Source organism: Mirounga angustirostris, unplaced genomic scaffold, assembly GCF_029215605.1.
Source record: "Mirounga angustirostris isolate CCGP_5_RB_7025 unplaced genomic scaffold, mMirAng1.0.hap1 SCAF_1, whole genome shotgun sequence".
Taxonomy (NCBI): Eukaryota; Metazoa; Chordata; class Mammalia; order Carnivora; family Phocidae; genus Mirounga; species Mirounga angustirostris.
Window position 1 is genome coordinate 143,986,755 of NW_026991709.1, and position 14,326 is coordinate 144,001,080.

Sequence of the window (14,326 nt, forward strand, 5' to 3'; positions counted from 1 at the left end):
ACACAATTACCTGCAGCTTTAAAGCAAAGAAAACTAAATGTAAAATGTGGTCTGGAAGTTGGATTTGCATCGACACAAATCTACTTCTGATGTTATGGCCCCAAATCAAGGAGGGCTCTAGCCTACAGTCAAAGATCACCATCTGACATTGGCATACTCTTCAGCTCTCTCTTTTTTAGGCAAGTGATCTTTTTTCTTCATTACTTTCTCATAAAACTATTTTAAATTCTTGTTTCTAAGCTCCTTGGTCCTGATATGCACCAAAACTGCTAAGTAACTAGAATTATCAAGCCTGACTCCACAGGACTATGAATGAAAGATGTGGATACCCAACCCCACCAAAAAAAATGCTGCTTCTTTTACCTTGGAAAGAATCCAATTTATGTTGGGGAAAATTCTTTTTCTACAATTTTTCTCTTTATCTTCCCCTACCAGTATGCCCTTTGCCCCAGCCCCAGTGTGCCTTCCTATCTAGATAGAAGAAGGATCACTGTCCCAGTGATGAGAGAAACATTGGCTTGGGGGACCTAGAACCATCCAGATTGGTGATATACCGATAGGGTGAGATGTGGGGACGTGGCAGGTCTGGTGTGAGAGGCTTCAGCCTAGAAGCCCCTCTTGTCAACCACAGGGGAAAATCAGACACTGGGAACAGGACCCTTTGGAGAAAGAGTCCCTTCTAGAATGCTAACAAATAAAGTCCCATGAGTCACTCTTGCCAATTAAATTGCAGGAGAAAGACAGTGACAGATGTGGGGTGCCAGCAGATTTGAGCTCTGTCAGTACAAATACCTTCACAAGAGAGCTTGCATTGTACAGAGGAAGGCAGCAGTGATGAAATATTTACATATTTATAAATATCTAGACATTAACAAGCCTGCCAGATTCATTCCATGCATTCAAAGGAGTAATCCCAGGAAAGAGAGAGGAGAGACACAGCCTTTGATGAAGGGATGACCACAGCTTTAAGAAACCAGGCAGAAGCTAACCAGGATCTCCATTCCAGGAGGGTACCCATCACTGTCATTGCTTCAGGGATAAACTTTGAAAATCATAGAAGAGATGATCACAAACCTAGACATTTATATAACACAACATCTCCTAAAGCATTTTCCACACTACTCCCAAGAGATGATGAGGGGGAGGGGTGCTTCATTGTCAACTGAACTGAAGAAATGTTTTATTCTTAGAGACTCAAAGTGTCCACTGGCTTAGCAAAGTCTCTGAAAAGTCCTGCAATTAAGGAAGCTTAAAATGTTGTTTCACCCAACATTTCCCTAATTTCTTTGGTCATAAGAACCCTTTTATTCATTGATACCTACACCTTGTGCAATCCAAATTATCCTTCATCACACCATGTAATGTAGTAAAATTTAATTAGGAAAAATTTCATTTGCTTATTCAGTATTTAATGTTGAATTAAACAATAGTGCATTTATTTTCCAACAGTCTAGACAAGACAAGTTCTTCTGAGAAGAAGGGAAAAAGAACTGGATTGGAGTGCCTATCAGGTTCTGTTTGATTTAAATCTTTATTTATTTATCATTCTTGTGCCAGAGGCTAAGGTCAGACTTCTTTCTATAAAGACAAACATAAAAGGCACAACCACACTTCAGGTCATTCTCTGACACTCTAAAACAACAATAGAAGGATTGAGGACAGTTCATGGGGGGCGGGACAGGGAATATTTCTGAGAAGTGACTGATTTTGATTAATTTCTGGTCTAGCTTGTCTGTTTGCTGTGGTTTGGAACAAGATACTTAACTTTATATATATATAAAGGAGCTGATGAGCTACTTACTCACCCAGATTCATTTCCACTTACAACAAATTCTGAATGTGAAACTATCAGAATTAGACCTCCTCTCCATGTCCCCCACCCCCAGCCCCATCTAAGGTTAACTTACTTATTAGCAACCCAATGTGATTCACCTGATTGTACCTGCCCACTCTAGGCTAGTTATACTCTAGGACTGGCCCTATGCCCAGACTGAAATGCAGAAAGACTTCCTTGCTGAGGCAGGAATGACCTTTATGTGCCCTCAATTTCCTTCAGTATTAATCAGCTATTGCCACAATGATGCCACATAACAAAGTACCCCGTAAATTCAGTGGCTATAACAATAAACGCATTATTTTTCTCACTCACAGTTCTCTGGGATGGTTCACTCTGCTTCTTGTTTGCTGGCTTGGCTCTAAGCTGTGGGTTGGGCTCAGGTCTCTTCATTCTAAGTCCCAGGCTGAAGAGGCAGTGGATGCTTAGACATTCTTTCCTCTGAGTGTATCACTAGAGCATAAGAGAGTATGCCCAATAACACAAGCACATTTAAAGTCTCTGTTCTTATCATTTCTGCTAACATTCTACTAGCCAAAGAAAGTCATGCAGCAAAGCCCAACATCAACAGGGGGGGAGAGGGAAGGAGAGGGGAGTGAATATTTCCTGAACAGTAGTTCAAACCATATCACTCATCACTTCCCTTGCTTCTCCTGGCTCTACCTGCCTTGAGGTTCCCTCACCCCTAACTGCTGGTCTGGCTTTCAGCAACCTGGATGAGTTTGATCATCTGTGCACTGCCTGCTTTCTAACATTCAAGGAGTCTTCTAGAATGTCAGCTGAATGGAGAAGGCTGGAGTGGAGAGACGTAGGAGGCAAAACAGGATCGAGTGGGATGAGTTGCATAAGGAGGCCAAAGTGAAACCAGAGTGGGGTTAAGACCTGATCATAGAAAGTAGCAAGAGTAGCATGGGGAAGCCCAATTCACTCTTTCAGCCTAGAGGGGCCTAGCAAATAATAAGAAATGAACATCAGTGGTTAGACCCTGAAACAGGATAGAAGCCACAGAGGCAAGGAGATTCAGCAGGTTCTCCTGGCTGGTTTCCACTTGACCATCAGGATCTTATTTTGGACCGTCGTAGTCCAAATTTGTTACTGTGACTTATTGTCCCAACACAAGGCCCAGGGACCCTCCCTGAGGGCAATAAGCTGGTGGTGTTCCCCCTCAATTCCTCACTCACCTCCAGGCAGCAGGGCAGATGCAAGAGGTGGGTTTGAGTCCCATGTTCCAGCCTCAGCTTAACCTCCCTGGGATTAGGAGACATATCCCAGCATCCTTCCAAATGATTTCTCCTTTTCACCAAAGCCAGAGGTTCCCAGACTTTGCTTTACATTGGAATCACAAAGTGGCTCCCACCCCTAGGCATTCTAATTTAATTGATCTGGGGTGCAACCAGCTCCTCAGATTATTCTAATGAGCAGCAAAGTTTGGGATCCACTGGTCTGAAAACCTAATCTAGCCAATCAGACCATAATGAAAGTTCATTTTAAATCTGCTACACAGTTTTGCAAAAGCAGAAGATCACCCCGAGCTGGGTTGGTGTGTAAAAACCAGACAGACCCCAGTGACACTGCATAAGAAAACACAGGTCCATAATCCGTAATTCTGAAACCCAAAAAACTCTGAAAACTGAGAGTTTTTTCAAAACTCAATGGCAGCAAAACCTGACCTGACTTGAACTCACTTGGTGGCAAGACTTGACTATTTATAGTCTTTATTCATCCTACTTAGTGTGAATATTCATGCATTTTGCCAGGAAAATATTAATGTGTTTAATTACAGAGTGCTTTCCCAGACCCTGCTGGAGTTGTTACATAACACAGGGTATGTGTACCTTTCTACATTCTGAAAATTTCTGAACCCAGAAAACAAACGTGTGGCCCCAAGGGTTTAGGCTAAAGGAATATGGGCTTATAGAAGGAATCTGTGTTATTGCTCCTTGGATATAAAGAGCAGAGAGGAAACAAAGGGGATAGAAGAAAGTAAAATGACCAAACAACATGGCCTTTGTGTGACTTACATAAAGTGTCCCATCTGAGTGGATTAATTAGAGAGAAGGACCACCTCCCAGTAAACACAGCCCTTCAATAGGGCTCACAGCTTAACAAGCAGATCACAGGCTGGATTTTACCCTCACTCACCCCCCTTGGCCAGATTCTTTTGTGCAGTGCACAAACTACACAACCTTGCAGGTGGCCTTGCCAAGCAATTTTGATAGCAGAAGGAACCTAAGGTGCAGACATGGGCAAAGGTTTTTCTAAGTACAAGTATATCTAATGCTTTTTATTGTCTCCATGAATGAAATGAAGTTGTCTCTGCCTCCCAAACCTGTAGCATAGTCTACCACACAAAAGCTTTGGGGTGAAGTGCACAGGAGTGCCTACATGGAGTATATGCATGGGATGGCATGTGTGAGATGGCATGCATGCACAGGATGGCAAGCATGGGAGGGCCAGAGTTCATAAGATGGGACATTGGACCTTACACAAACTATTAAATAGCATTCAGGCTAATTTCATCCAACTATTAAAAGTACAGTGTCTAGTCTGGGCTACAGAAACATTTCACTGAACATGGCAATGAATGGAAAAGGAAGGAAGCTAGGAGCGATTAGGTCATTTGCTCAAGTTAAAGTAGTTAAAAAGTGGCAAAGCCAGTTATTCAACCTACACCTCTCTGATGTCAAAGCCAATGCTCATAACCACCACTCTACCCTGTGTCTGCCTCCTTCTTGCAGCTGTAACAGCACTTGGCATGGTGTCTGGCATATACATGCTCAAAGGCTTTCCGCAAAAGCAAAAAATGGTGCCCACCCAGCACTGCATATGGGGAGAGCTTGTTAAAGCTATGCCTTAAAACTAAACCATAACAAACACCCTACCAGACTAACACAAGCATGTGAAACACTTGACTAACTCCTGTATACCTACCTGCCTCATTCACATCCCTATAAACTCTACAATGCAACTATACCCACAATTTCAGCTGTATTTTAAGGAGAAATGTATTGTTTGGGGCATTTCATTTGTAGGAGTCATTAAACTATGTCACCAGTAGTTATTTAGAACCGACAAACACTCTCGCGTAATAGGCAAAGCTGAAAATATTCACATTGTTTCTCTGCAAAGGTGGTTTCCATTACCCACACTCTAATGAATATGCAACAGATCACAAGAAATTCAGCCAATCAGGAGCTAGCAGTGCCCTGACATGTGGCCAGGCACATGCGAAGCTGTTTGCTTAAACTATCAGATCTCAGCAACCATACTGCACTAGTGATGGATTCGGCACGTAATAAGAACATAGATAACATCATCCCCTTCCTGCTGTGCTGGTTATGTTCTGTTTCTGGGTCTGGAGCCAGCCACATAGGTGTATTAAGTTTGTGAAAATATGTTGGGCTGTACATTTATGATATATACACTTTTCTGATTATATACCATGTCAATAAAAAGTTTCTAAAAAACAATATCCAGTCTACAAAAAGAACTAAAGAAATTTAGAAAAATCCCCCCTTCTCAATTATGCCTAATGCTCAAGCCTATCTCTTGCCAAAGAAGTCAAGAACTTAATCATTCTTGCCTAAATCATTATCCCTCCAAGCTGGTAGTTCAAGGAGAGCATAGTAGCTTAAAATACAACCATTTATTCTGCTCATGCATCTGCAGGTCAGCTGGGCAGTTTCTTCTGATCTCAGTTAAGCTCATTCATGCATCTGCAGGCCAGCTGTGGATTGGCTAGTTGGCCCTGCTGATCTCAGCTAGCCTTTCTCTTCCATGCCCAGGGGTCATCTGACTATCAGCTGTTCTACGAAGGCCTTGGCTGCTCCATATGTCTCATCCTTTGACAGGCTAGCCTGGCCATGCTCTCATGGCCATCACAGAGGAATAGGGGAGAAAGCAGAAATGCACCAAAAGCTTTCTCTAGCCCCTGTATCAAGTCTGCTAACATCCTACAGACCAATAAAACATGAAGCCCAGTTTCAAGTGATGGGGAAATAGACGCCCTCCCTTTAGTGAGACAAACTACAAAGTCGTAGTGTAAGGGGCATGGATTCAGAGAGGGTCGAAGAATTAGTGCCATCGATGTAAACACTCTGCCACATCTATCAATTCCCAATTGCTGTTGATTTAGGACAATTCCTCAGAACTGCCAGACTGCCTCACAAGTTTGGGTCAAAAGAAAGCCCTCAGGCAGAGAATTGCAGATACTTAGAGTAGCATAATGTTGGCAATTACTGGAATGGTGAGTGCTAAGAGAATATGGGTAGCAGTCTACAGTTTGGTGGGTGGTCCATGACAGAACTGACCCATCAGACTCTCACTCAGGAATTAGTACTGGAGATCTGGATAGATGTGACAGAAAAAGAAAGACAAACCATATAATAGGACTTAGAGAGAAAAATGGAGTATCTCTGTCTAGTTCTATGCTACAATATCTAGAAATATGTATTTTATAACAAACTCCCTTTTCTTGAAAATACCTAAAAGTATCTCTGTGTGTATATTGACTGCCAAAAATGAGCCAAATTCTCCATCTTTTCCTGTATCCATGACCCTCTGCAAAGTGATTTTAGATCCTCCGATGAAAATGTATATCCATTTTCATATCTTTCCTTTTAACATTTCTTATAAGGCAGACCTACGGCAATCAGTTCCTTCAATTTTTGTTTGTCTTAAAAGTCTTTATTTCTCATTCACTTTTCAAGGATAATTTCACTGGAGACAAAATTGTAGGTGGGTGGCTTTCTTCTTTCAATACTTTAACTGTTTCACTCCACTTTCTTCTTGCTTGCATTGTTTCTGAAAAGAAGTCTTATTGTTTCTTGATAGGTAAGGTGGGTTTCTTCCTCTGGCTTCTTTGAAGATTTCCTCTTTGTCTTTGATTTTCTGCAGTTTGACAATGATAGGCTGAGGTGTAGTTTTTCTGGCATGTATCCTGCTTGTTGTTCTCTAAGCTTCTTGGATCTTTGTTTTGAAGTCTGACATTAATTAGGGGGAAATTCTCAGTCATTGTTGTTTCAAATATTTCTTCCTTTCCTTTCCCTCTTTTCCTCCTAATATTCTCATTTTGTGTTATGTTACACCATTTGTGATTGTCCCACAGTATGTGGATATTCTGTTCCATTTTTTTCCTTCTTTTTCCTCTTTACCTTCCAACTTGGGAGGTTTCTATTAACATATCTCCAAGCTCACTGATCTTTCTATTTTCCTCAGTCACATTCAGTCTACTGATGAGCCCACTGAAGGCATTCTTTTTTTTCTTTTGTTTTTTTTAGTAGGTTCCACACCCACGTGGAGCCCAATGTGGGGCTTGAACCCACAACCCTGAGATCAAGCCCTGAGCTGAGATCAAGAGTCTGACGCTTACCTGGCTGAGCCACCCAAGTGCCCTCAAAAGCATTCTTTGTTTCTGTACCATGTTTTTCATTTCTAACACTTTGTTTTGATGCTTTCTTAGCACTTTCATATCTCTGCTTACGTTATCCCTCTGTTCTTGCATGTTGTTCGCTTTTTCCATTAGTGTTCTTAGCATATTTATTATAATTATTTTAAAGTTCTGGTATGATAATTCTAAATTTTCTGGTATCTCTGAATATGGTGTTGGCATTTGTTCTGTATTTCCAGACTGCAGGTTTTGGTGAAGCATCTTCCTGACTCCTGGACAAAACCATCTTCCTGCTGTGGCTTCTCTAGCCATTCTAAGATGTTGTTTACAACCAATTCTCTGCATTAAATCTCTCTCTGTTTGGAGTATGTAGAAAGGTTTATATTTTCCTATTAGATATTGACTAGAAGAGTAAGTGGAGAGGTGTCTGGGTGGTTCAGTCGGTTAAGCGTCTGCCTTCGGCTCAGGTCATGATCTCAGGGTCCTGGGATCAAGTCCAGCATCAAGCTCCCTGCTCAGCAGGGAGTCACTTCTCCCTCTCCCTCTGCAGCTCCCCCTGCTTGTGCTCTCTCTCTCACTGTCTCTCAAATAAATAAACTAAATATTTTTTTAAAAAAAGAATAAATGGAGTAGGATCCTCATATGTGATCTCTGGAGTGCCATGCATAGGCAACAAAAAGAGTTCTCATTAATACAATTGAAGCAAAATATAGTCAGAAATACGTAGCTCAGGGAGCAGCAAAGACATAAATGTCATGAAGTACAAATGAGAAAAGGCAACAGAAGTTTTAATTTATGAATTTGCTTGTGCTCTTGTCCTACTTTTAACTATTGTTTAGCCTTAACATGATATACACAGCTATTAAAATTAAATGTGGACCCAGCACCATCATCTTTAAAAAATTGTTTTAAGTTGATGTCTTTCAATAGGTGAATGGATAAACTGTGGTACATCTGTGCAATGTAATCAGCACTAAAAAGAAATAAGTTCTTGCCTATGAATACAGACATGGTAGGAACTTGAAGGCATATTACTAAGTGAAAGAAGCCAACCTGAAAAGGCTGCATACTGTATGATTCCAAGTATATAACATTCTGGAAAAGACAAAACTATGGAGACATTATAAAGATCAATGGTTACCATGGGATTTGGGGAAAAGGAGGGATGAATAGGCAGAAAAAAAGGATTTTTAGGGCAGTGCAATTATTCTGTATGATAGCAGAGTGAATACATGCCATTATACATTTCTCAAAACTCATAGAACATCCAACAGAAAGAGTGAAGCCTAATATAAACTATGGTCTTTGGTGATAATGATGTGTCAAGGTTGGTTCATCAATTGCAACAAATGTACCACTCTGGTGGAGGATGTTAAGTGGGGGAAGTTGTGCCTATGTGGGGGCAGAGGATATATGGGAATGCTCTGTATTTTCCACTCAATTTTGTTGTGAACTTAAAACTGTTCTTAAAAAAATAAAGTCTATTTATTTAAAAAAAACAATTGTTAGACTCAGAAGGATATTGCACAAAAATGCTCCATTTAGGGATAGGGCCATATAACAAGAGGAAAACCAACATTTTCTCACAATTTCCTCTTTCACTCATTCCCATGGAAGCCAAAAAGTTAAAACATATCAGAAACAAAAAACATTGGTTTGTTATCCAGAAAGTAGGGCTATTCCTTAGGCAGATTTGGGAATCTTGTTTTGTAGAAATTAATCCTTCTACAAACATCATGGAAACTGCAAGCTTAACTTGGTATTTCTATAGAGAAGGAGAAAAAGGAACATAGACCAACATTGCATACACCATCTTGGAAGGCAGCCTCTTGCAAACACGATCACATTTGCTTCTTCAGCTGAATCAAGATCACAGAGGCATTCGGAAGTGAAATTAAATGAGGGAACAATAACAATATGCTTGAGTCCTTTATCATTTGTGCCAGTCTGTAGAAGTACATTACACTATAAAGGAAGAAATAATAGTACGGCTGGATGAAAATATATTTACTGTCTATTGCAAGAAAAATGTATTACTTTCATACCATGAAACTATATTTTCTAACTATTCTTTAAGTCAACAAACAAAAACAAAACTTTCTCTTCTTTGCAATCTGATCTTTCTCTAACTGTACTCAATCTACGCTTCTGTCATGGTTAATGCTTGTAAGCAATAGAAGATGGACTCGGCTTGAATAAGCAAAAGGACAATATTCGAAGGTTGTTAAGCAGGTCACAAAACTCTTTGGAGGGCTGGAGAACTGGGCTTGAATGAGCTCCTAGAAACAGTTCCCAACACACGGCAGAACCAGGCTGATTAGGAAATTGTTACCATCACCATTGCCACCAACCAATCATTGTGCAGTCTGAGCCACTGTCACATCCATACCAGGAATTCTACCTCGCAGCCTAACCTCCAAAGAAAGAAATCAAGTTCACCATGTGTGTTAGGGTTTTCCAGAGAGACAGAACGTGTGTGTGTGTGTGTGTGTGTGTGTATCTTATTGGTTTAAGAAATGGGCTCATGTGATTGTGGAGTCTTGGTAAGTCCACACTTGATCTTAGCCAAAAGGCCGAGAAGCGATGAGACTTGGTAAGTCCAATATCGGATGGAGTAAGCTGGAAGGGAAGAGTTGCAAAGCAATTTCAAAGTCAGGCTGCTGGCAGAATTCCCTCTCGCTTTGGGGAGGTTAGTCTCTCATTCTATTCAGGCCTTTAACTGATTGGATGAGGCCCATACTGGAGAGAAAAATCTGCTTGATTCAAAGCCTGCTAATTTAAATGTTAATCTCATCCAAAAAAACAAAACAAAAACAAAAACAAAAACAAAAAACAAAACCTCACAGAAACTCCAGAATAATGTTTGACCAATTATCTGGGTACCATGGCTCAGCCAAGTTGACTCGAAAAATCATCTGTCACTCCATCCCGACACTCTCCTGTCACCAGCTTTGGGTCAGTTTGGCAAAACCGGGTTTGATTGGCAGAATTGAATCAGTGGGGCATCTAGGCAGAAAAGAGATGTCACATTCAAAAGGATAATTTCAGAGTTTTTATTAGGAGGACAATTTATCTTGATGTGGGAAGAGATGGTGATGTACCCAAGGACTATCCCCCAGAGGAAACTATTACTGTACCTACATCTGAAGGGCCAAGGGGAAGGAGCTATTCCTGGAATAGCCAGTAGAGATAGTAGAGATAGTAAATAGTTTTTTGTTTTGTTTCATTTCAGAGCTTTGAGGGAATTTATTGAGAGCAGCTTTCATGTACCAAAAGGGTGCTGAGCTTTTTTCCTTCACTGGCAGGTTCATGGTTGGTGGTCCTTTAATCACCCCTAGTTGGTAGGCCAGACTGCAATGATCACAATAGCCACAAGGAGCAATAAAATCACCATTATCATCCCACAAGACATTGACTTGCTGTCCACCATATTCACAGACCTGCTTTCAGGATGAAGTTTCTCATCTGTATTGCCCACCAAGTTGGCAAGGTCATCAGTTATGTCCACGACTCTCTGACATTGCCACTGTCTATTCCTGGAACAGTCAGAACACTTCCCTGGCATCAGTGGAGCTGGGGGAATTGGTGCTCCCCTGCTCTCTACTTCCTCTCTCCAATCTCTTCAAGCCTCCCATTGGCTAAACCCAACCAGAAGCCAGAGGCAGGGAAACCTTGGTCATATGGGCCACACAGGTCAGCCTCCTGGGGGTCAAGGCAGGTAGAGAAGGGTAGAAAGTGGATCTGGGGGGACAAACAGAAGAAACCTGTCACACAGAGCCTGGGTAACTGGGCACCAGCTGTAAGATGGACCGGGAAGGTGAGATCTAAGAACACAAGACCTGCCTTCTACCTTCAGGGGCAAGATTTAAAATGGCAGAAATTTACAAAGTACAGGAAAGGTGTTGCAGTGCTACTGGGTAGACACGAACAAAACAATTGTCCTCTTTGACTTCTACCCATTGAGTCCATCCCAAAGATCACAGACATCTTCAAACAGTAGCCACTGCTGAGGTACACACCTTTCCAATCTTAGAAAAGCTGAAAACAATAAGGATACCTCCTCCTACACAGGTCTTTCTCTCCTTTACCAGAACATCCTTTGTCCTGGGACTCCTAACCATTTATTTCCTCATGCGGGCCTTCATCTCTGCCCTTGGGAGGAGACTGGAAATTTTCTAGTGTTATCTGAGAAAAAGAAACAAGAAATAAACACATTTGCACAAAAATAAAATGTTTTGTTTCAGCAAGGACACTCTAAATATATAATTAGTACCCAAATCTCCAATTTAATCTTAGAAATACTCAAAGTCAAAGGGCGCTGGCCTGAACGCCAACATTCTGAGAGACTCCGAGACTCCAAAAGGACGTATAGCAGCCTCCTGCTTCCTCGTGGCAGCTCAGGTGATGAGTCACCAATCTGTGGTTTGGGGGCCGGGAAGCTGGCATCAGCTCTTCCTCCAGGTGTTTTCTAAAAATCACACACACCTATGCAAATATAATCTTAAAGTCTAGAGCTTTCATCCCAGAAGCCATACTCATAAAAATAGACGAAGGTCAGAAGTTGTTACTTGTGCTTAGGGTCAGATCGGCCCTGCAAAGGTGTGTTATTGGGCCTGCATGGTATTATCCTCCAGTGAACTTCATATTAATTTTTAGTTGCCAGCATTCAAAGATTGGGAAATTCAAAACCAAAATCCAGATTGTCAGCTGCTCCTAAATACTAGGATGCTCTGGGAAAACCAGGCCCATGTTCAAACATGGCAGCACTCAAGGGCACTGAGACATACCTGCCTCCTTTTGCTGGGACATGTGCTTTTCAAATTACCACTTCTTTTGTCCCCTAGAAACCAAAGGTGACCATGAGGGATGGATTGTCATCATAATTGAGCCTTTGTTTTTCCTATAGTCAAGTTAGAGAGAAAAATATTTCTCACATACATCCATATTAAAATGCGGGGGAGTTAAAGATAGACTAAGAGAACCATATGTTTCAAGAAAAAAGGGGAGGAAGCCATTTTTGTGCTGACGTGACCCAGCCTGCTTTACTCATTGCTTTTGGCATAGGCCTGAGTGACATGTGGGGTTGTGATGCCTGCCGTGGCCCTAGCAGACTCCTTTAGACCCATGTTGGCCTCTCGGTTCCTTATTTGATTTAACTTGCTTTTCACCCAAACCCTAAACATAAATTTTTTTTCATCCAAAATGCTACCTGTTACCTAGAAGAATAGAGATGTCCAACTTCATTCGTTATCCAATCTGAATTCATTATCCAATTACTGAAGGCAATTATATAGGCAAGTCACCTGGCTAAGCACCAGAGACATAGCAACGACAAAGACCAACAAGATCTTGGCCCTTGGAGAGCTACCACTCTCTGTCCAACTCTTCCAGAAGTTAATTGGAGTATATTACTATGTAGAAATCTCATTCTTCAGTGAACAACTTCATAACTTTTTCTTAAGCCTGCCCTTTGACCTGGAAAAGTATCCTTACATCTGATAATAGGGTTGCTTTCTATAAGAAGAAATCAGACAAAGATGGAGAGGGGCAAAATTATTTCCACTGACAAGGCTCCAAATGTTTTTACAATTGTATCAGTCAAGATAGATTGTTGTGTTGTGGTACCAAATGACTCCAAGTTTCAGAGGTTTACTTCCTGTTCAGGCTACATGTCTATCCCAGATCAGCAGTGGTGCTTCTTCAGGTCAGCTTCCTAGGGACTCAGGCTGAGGGAGCAGCCTCTACCTGTGACCTGGCCGGTATGCAGCAAAAAGAAAGAACTATAGCAGAACCACACAATAGTCCTTTGGTCTTCTGCTTGGAAGTCTCACAAGTCACCTTCACTAGCATTTCTTTGGACAAAGCAAGTTTCGTGGCCACACCTGAGTTCAATGGGACAGGGATATATAATCCTCCTCCGGCAGGATGGGTACTACACGGCTGCAAGAAATTGATAGTTTCCAACTAAAAAACCAAATAATATAGCACAGGAAGGAATGGACAGCCCAGAGTCAGGTGTGTTCCCTTGTTGCTCACTGCAACAGCCCTGGTCACAGGTTTTCCTCACAGAGCAGATGGATGCTCACACTGTGTATCATGACCTGCATTCCAAGGTCAAGTTTCCCCTGCCTGCTCATCATGGCAAAGTGACTGAAACAGGAAGCCTAGAAAATTAGTTTTTTTTTGGGGGGGGGGGTAGTACTAAGTAACTTCCTGGCTTAATTGATTGATGAATAATAACTCCTAAAATTAGATCTGCATTTCATTACATAGTGTCTGAAATGAAATCCACTCAGCTTACCTGAAGTCCTGGGAAATGCATATGATGAACAAATGTCCTTTAAGTTCCTAAAATTGTCTTCCTCTCTAGTTTGTCTTCCAGGCATTACATATGGGGGTGGGAGGGGGATTCATTTCCATTTGTATAGCCTCTCTTTCTCCACAGCTTCCAAAAGCACCCACAGGTTTACAATCTTAACCATCAGAAAGGTCTTAGTTCTTTCTTCAACTCCCTTAGAAGGAGATAAAGATTGGGAACTGAAAACTATAATTACTTCCCACCCATGCTAACTCGTACCTTTTCTCTCCAAAAATTCACCAGGAGAATTTATAAAATATAGATGGGAGAAGGCAGCCATGTGATTCATAAAGATCTGGGGCAAGAGCCAGAGGACTGTAAATATACAAATGCCTTGCAGGTGGGAAGGGAATCCTCTGGTTCCCAGAGAGGAAGGCACTTAACCCCATTAGGGCCTGGGGAGAAATCCTGGAAGATGATTCCTTCACCAAGGAAGGTGAAGGAATCTTGAGTCTTTTTTTGGGTGGGGGGAGGGGCAGAAGGCAAGGGAGAGAAAGAATCTTAAGCAGGCTCCACACCCAGCACGGAGCCCAATGCAGGGCTCGATCTCATGATCCTGAGATCATGACCTGAGCCGAAATCAAGAGTCCAGCACTTAACGTACTGAGCCACCCAGGTGTCTCAGGAATCCTGAGTCTTTTACAGCAATTAGCTACACCTGCAGACTACCCACGTTGCATTTTCATCAGTTTGCTTTCAGCCCCAAAGAGACATAAATTCAACTTCCCAAAATTATTCCACTATA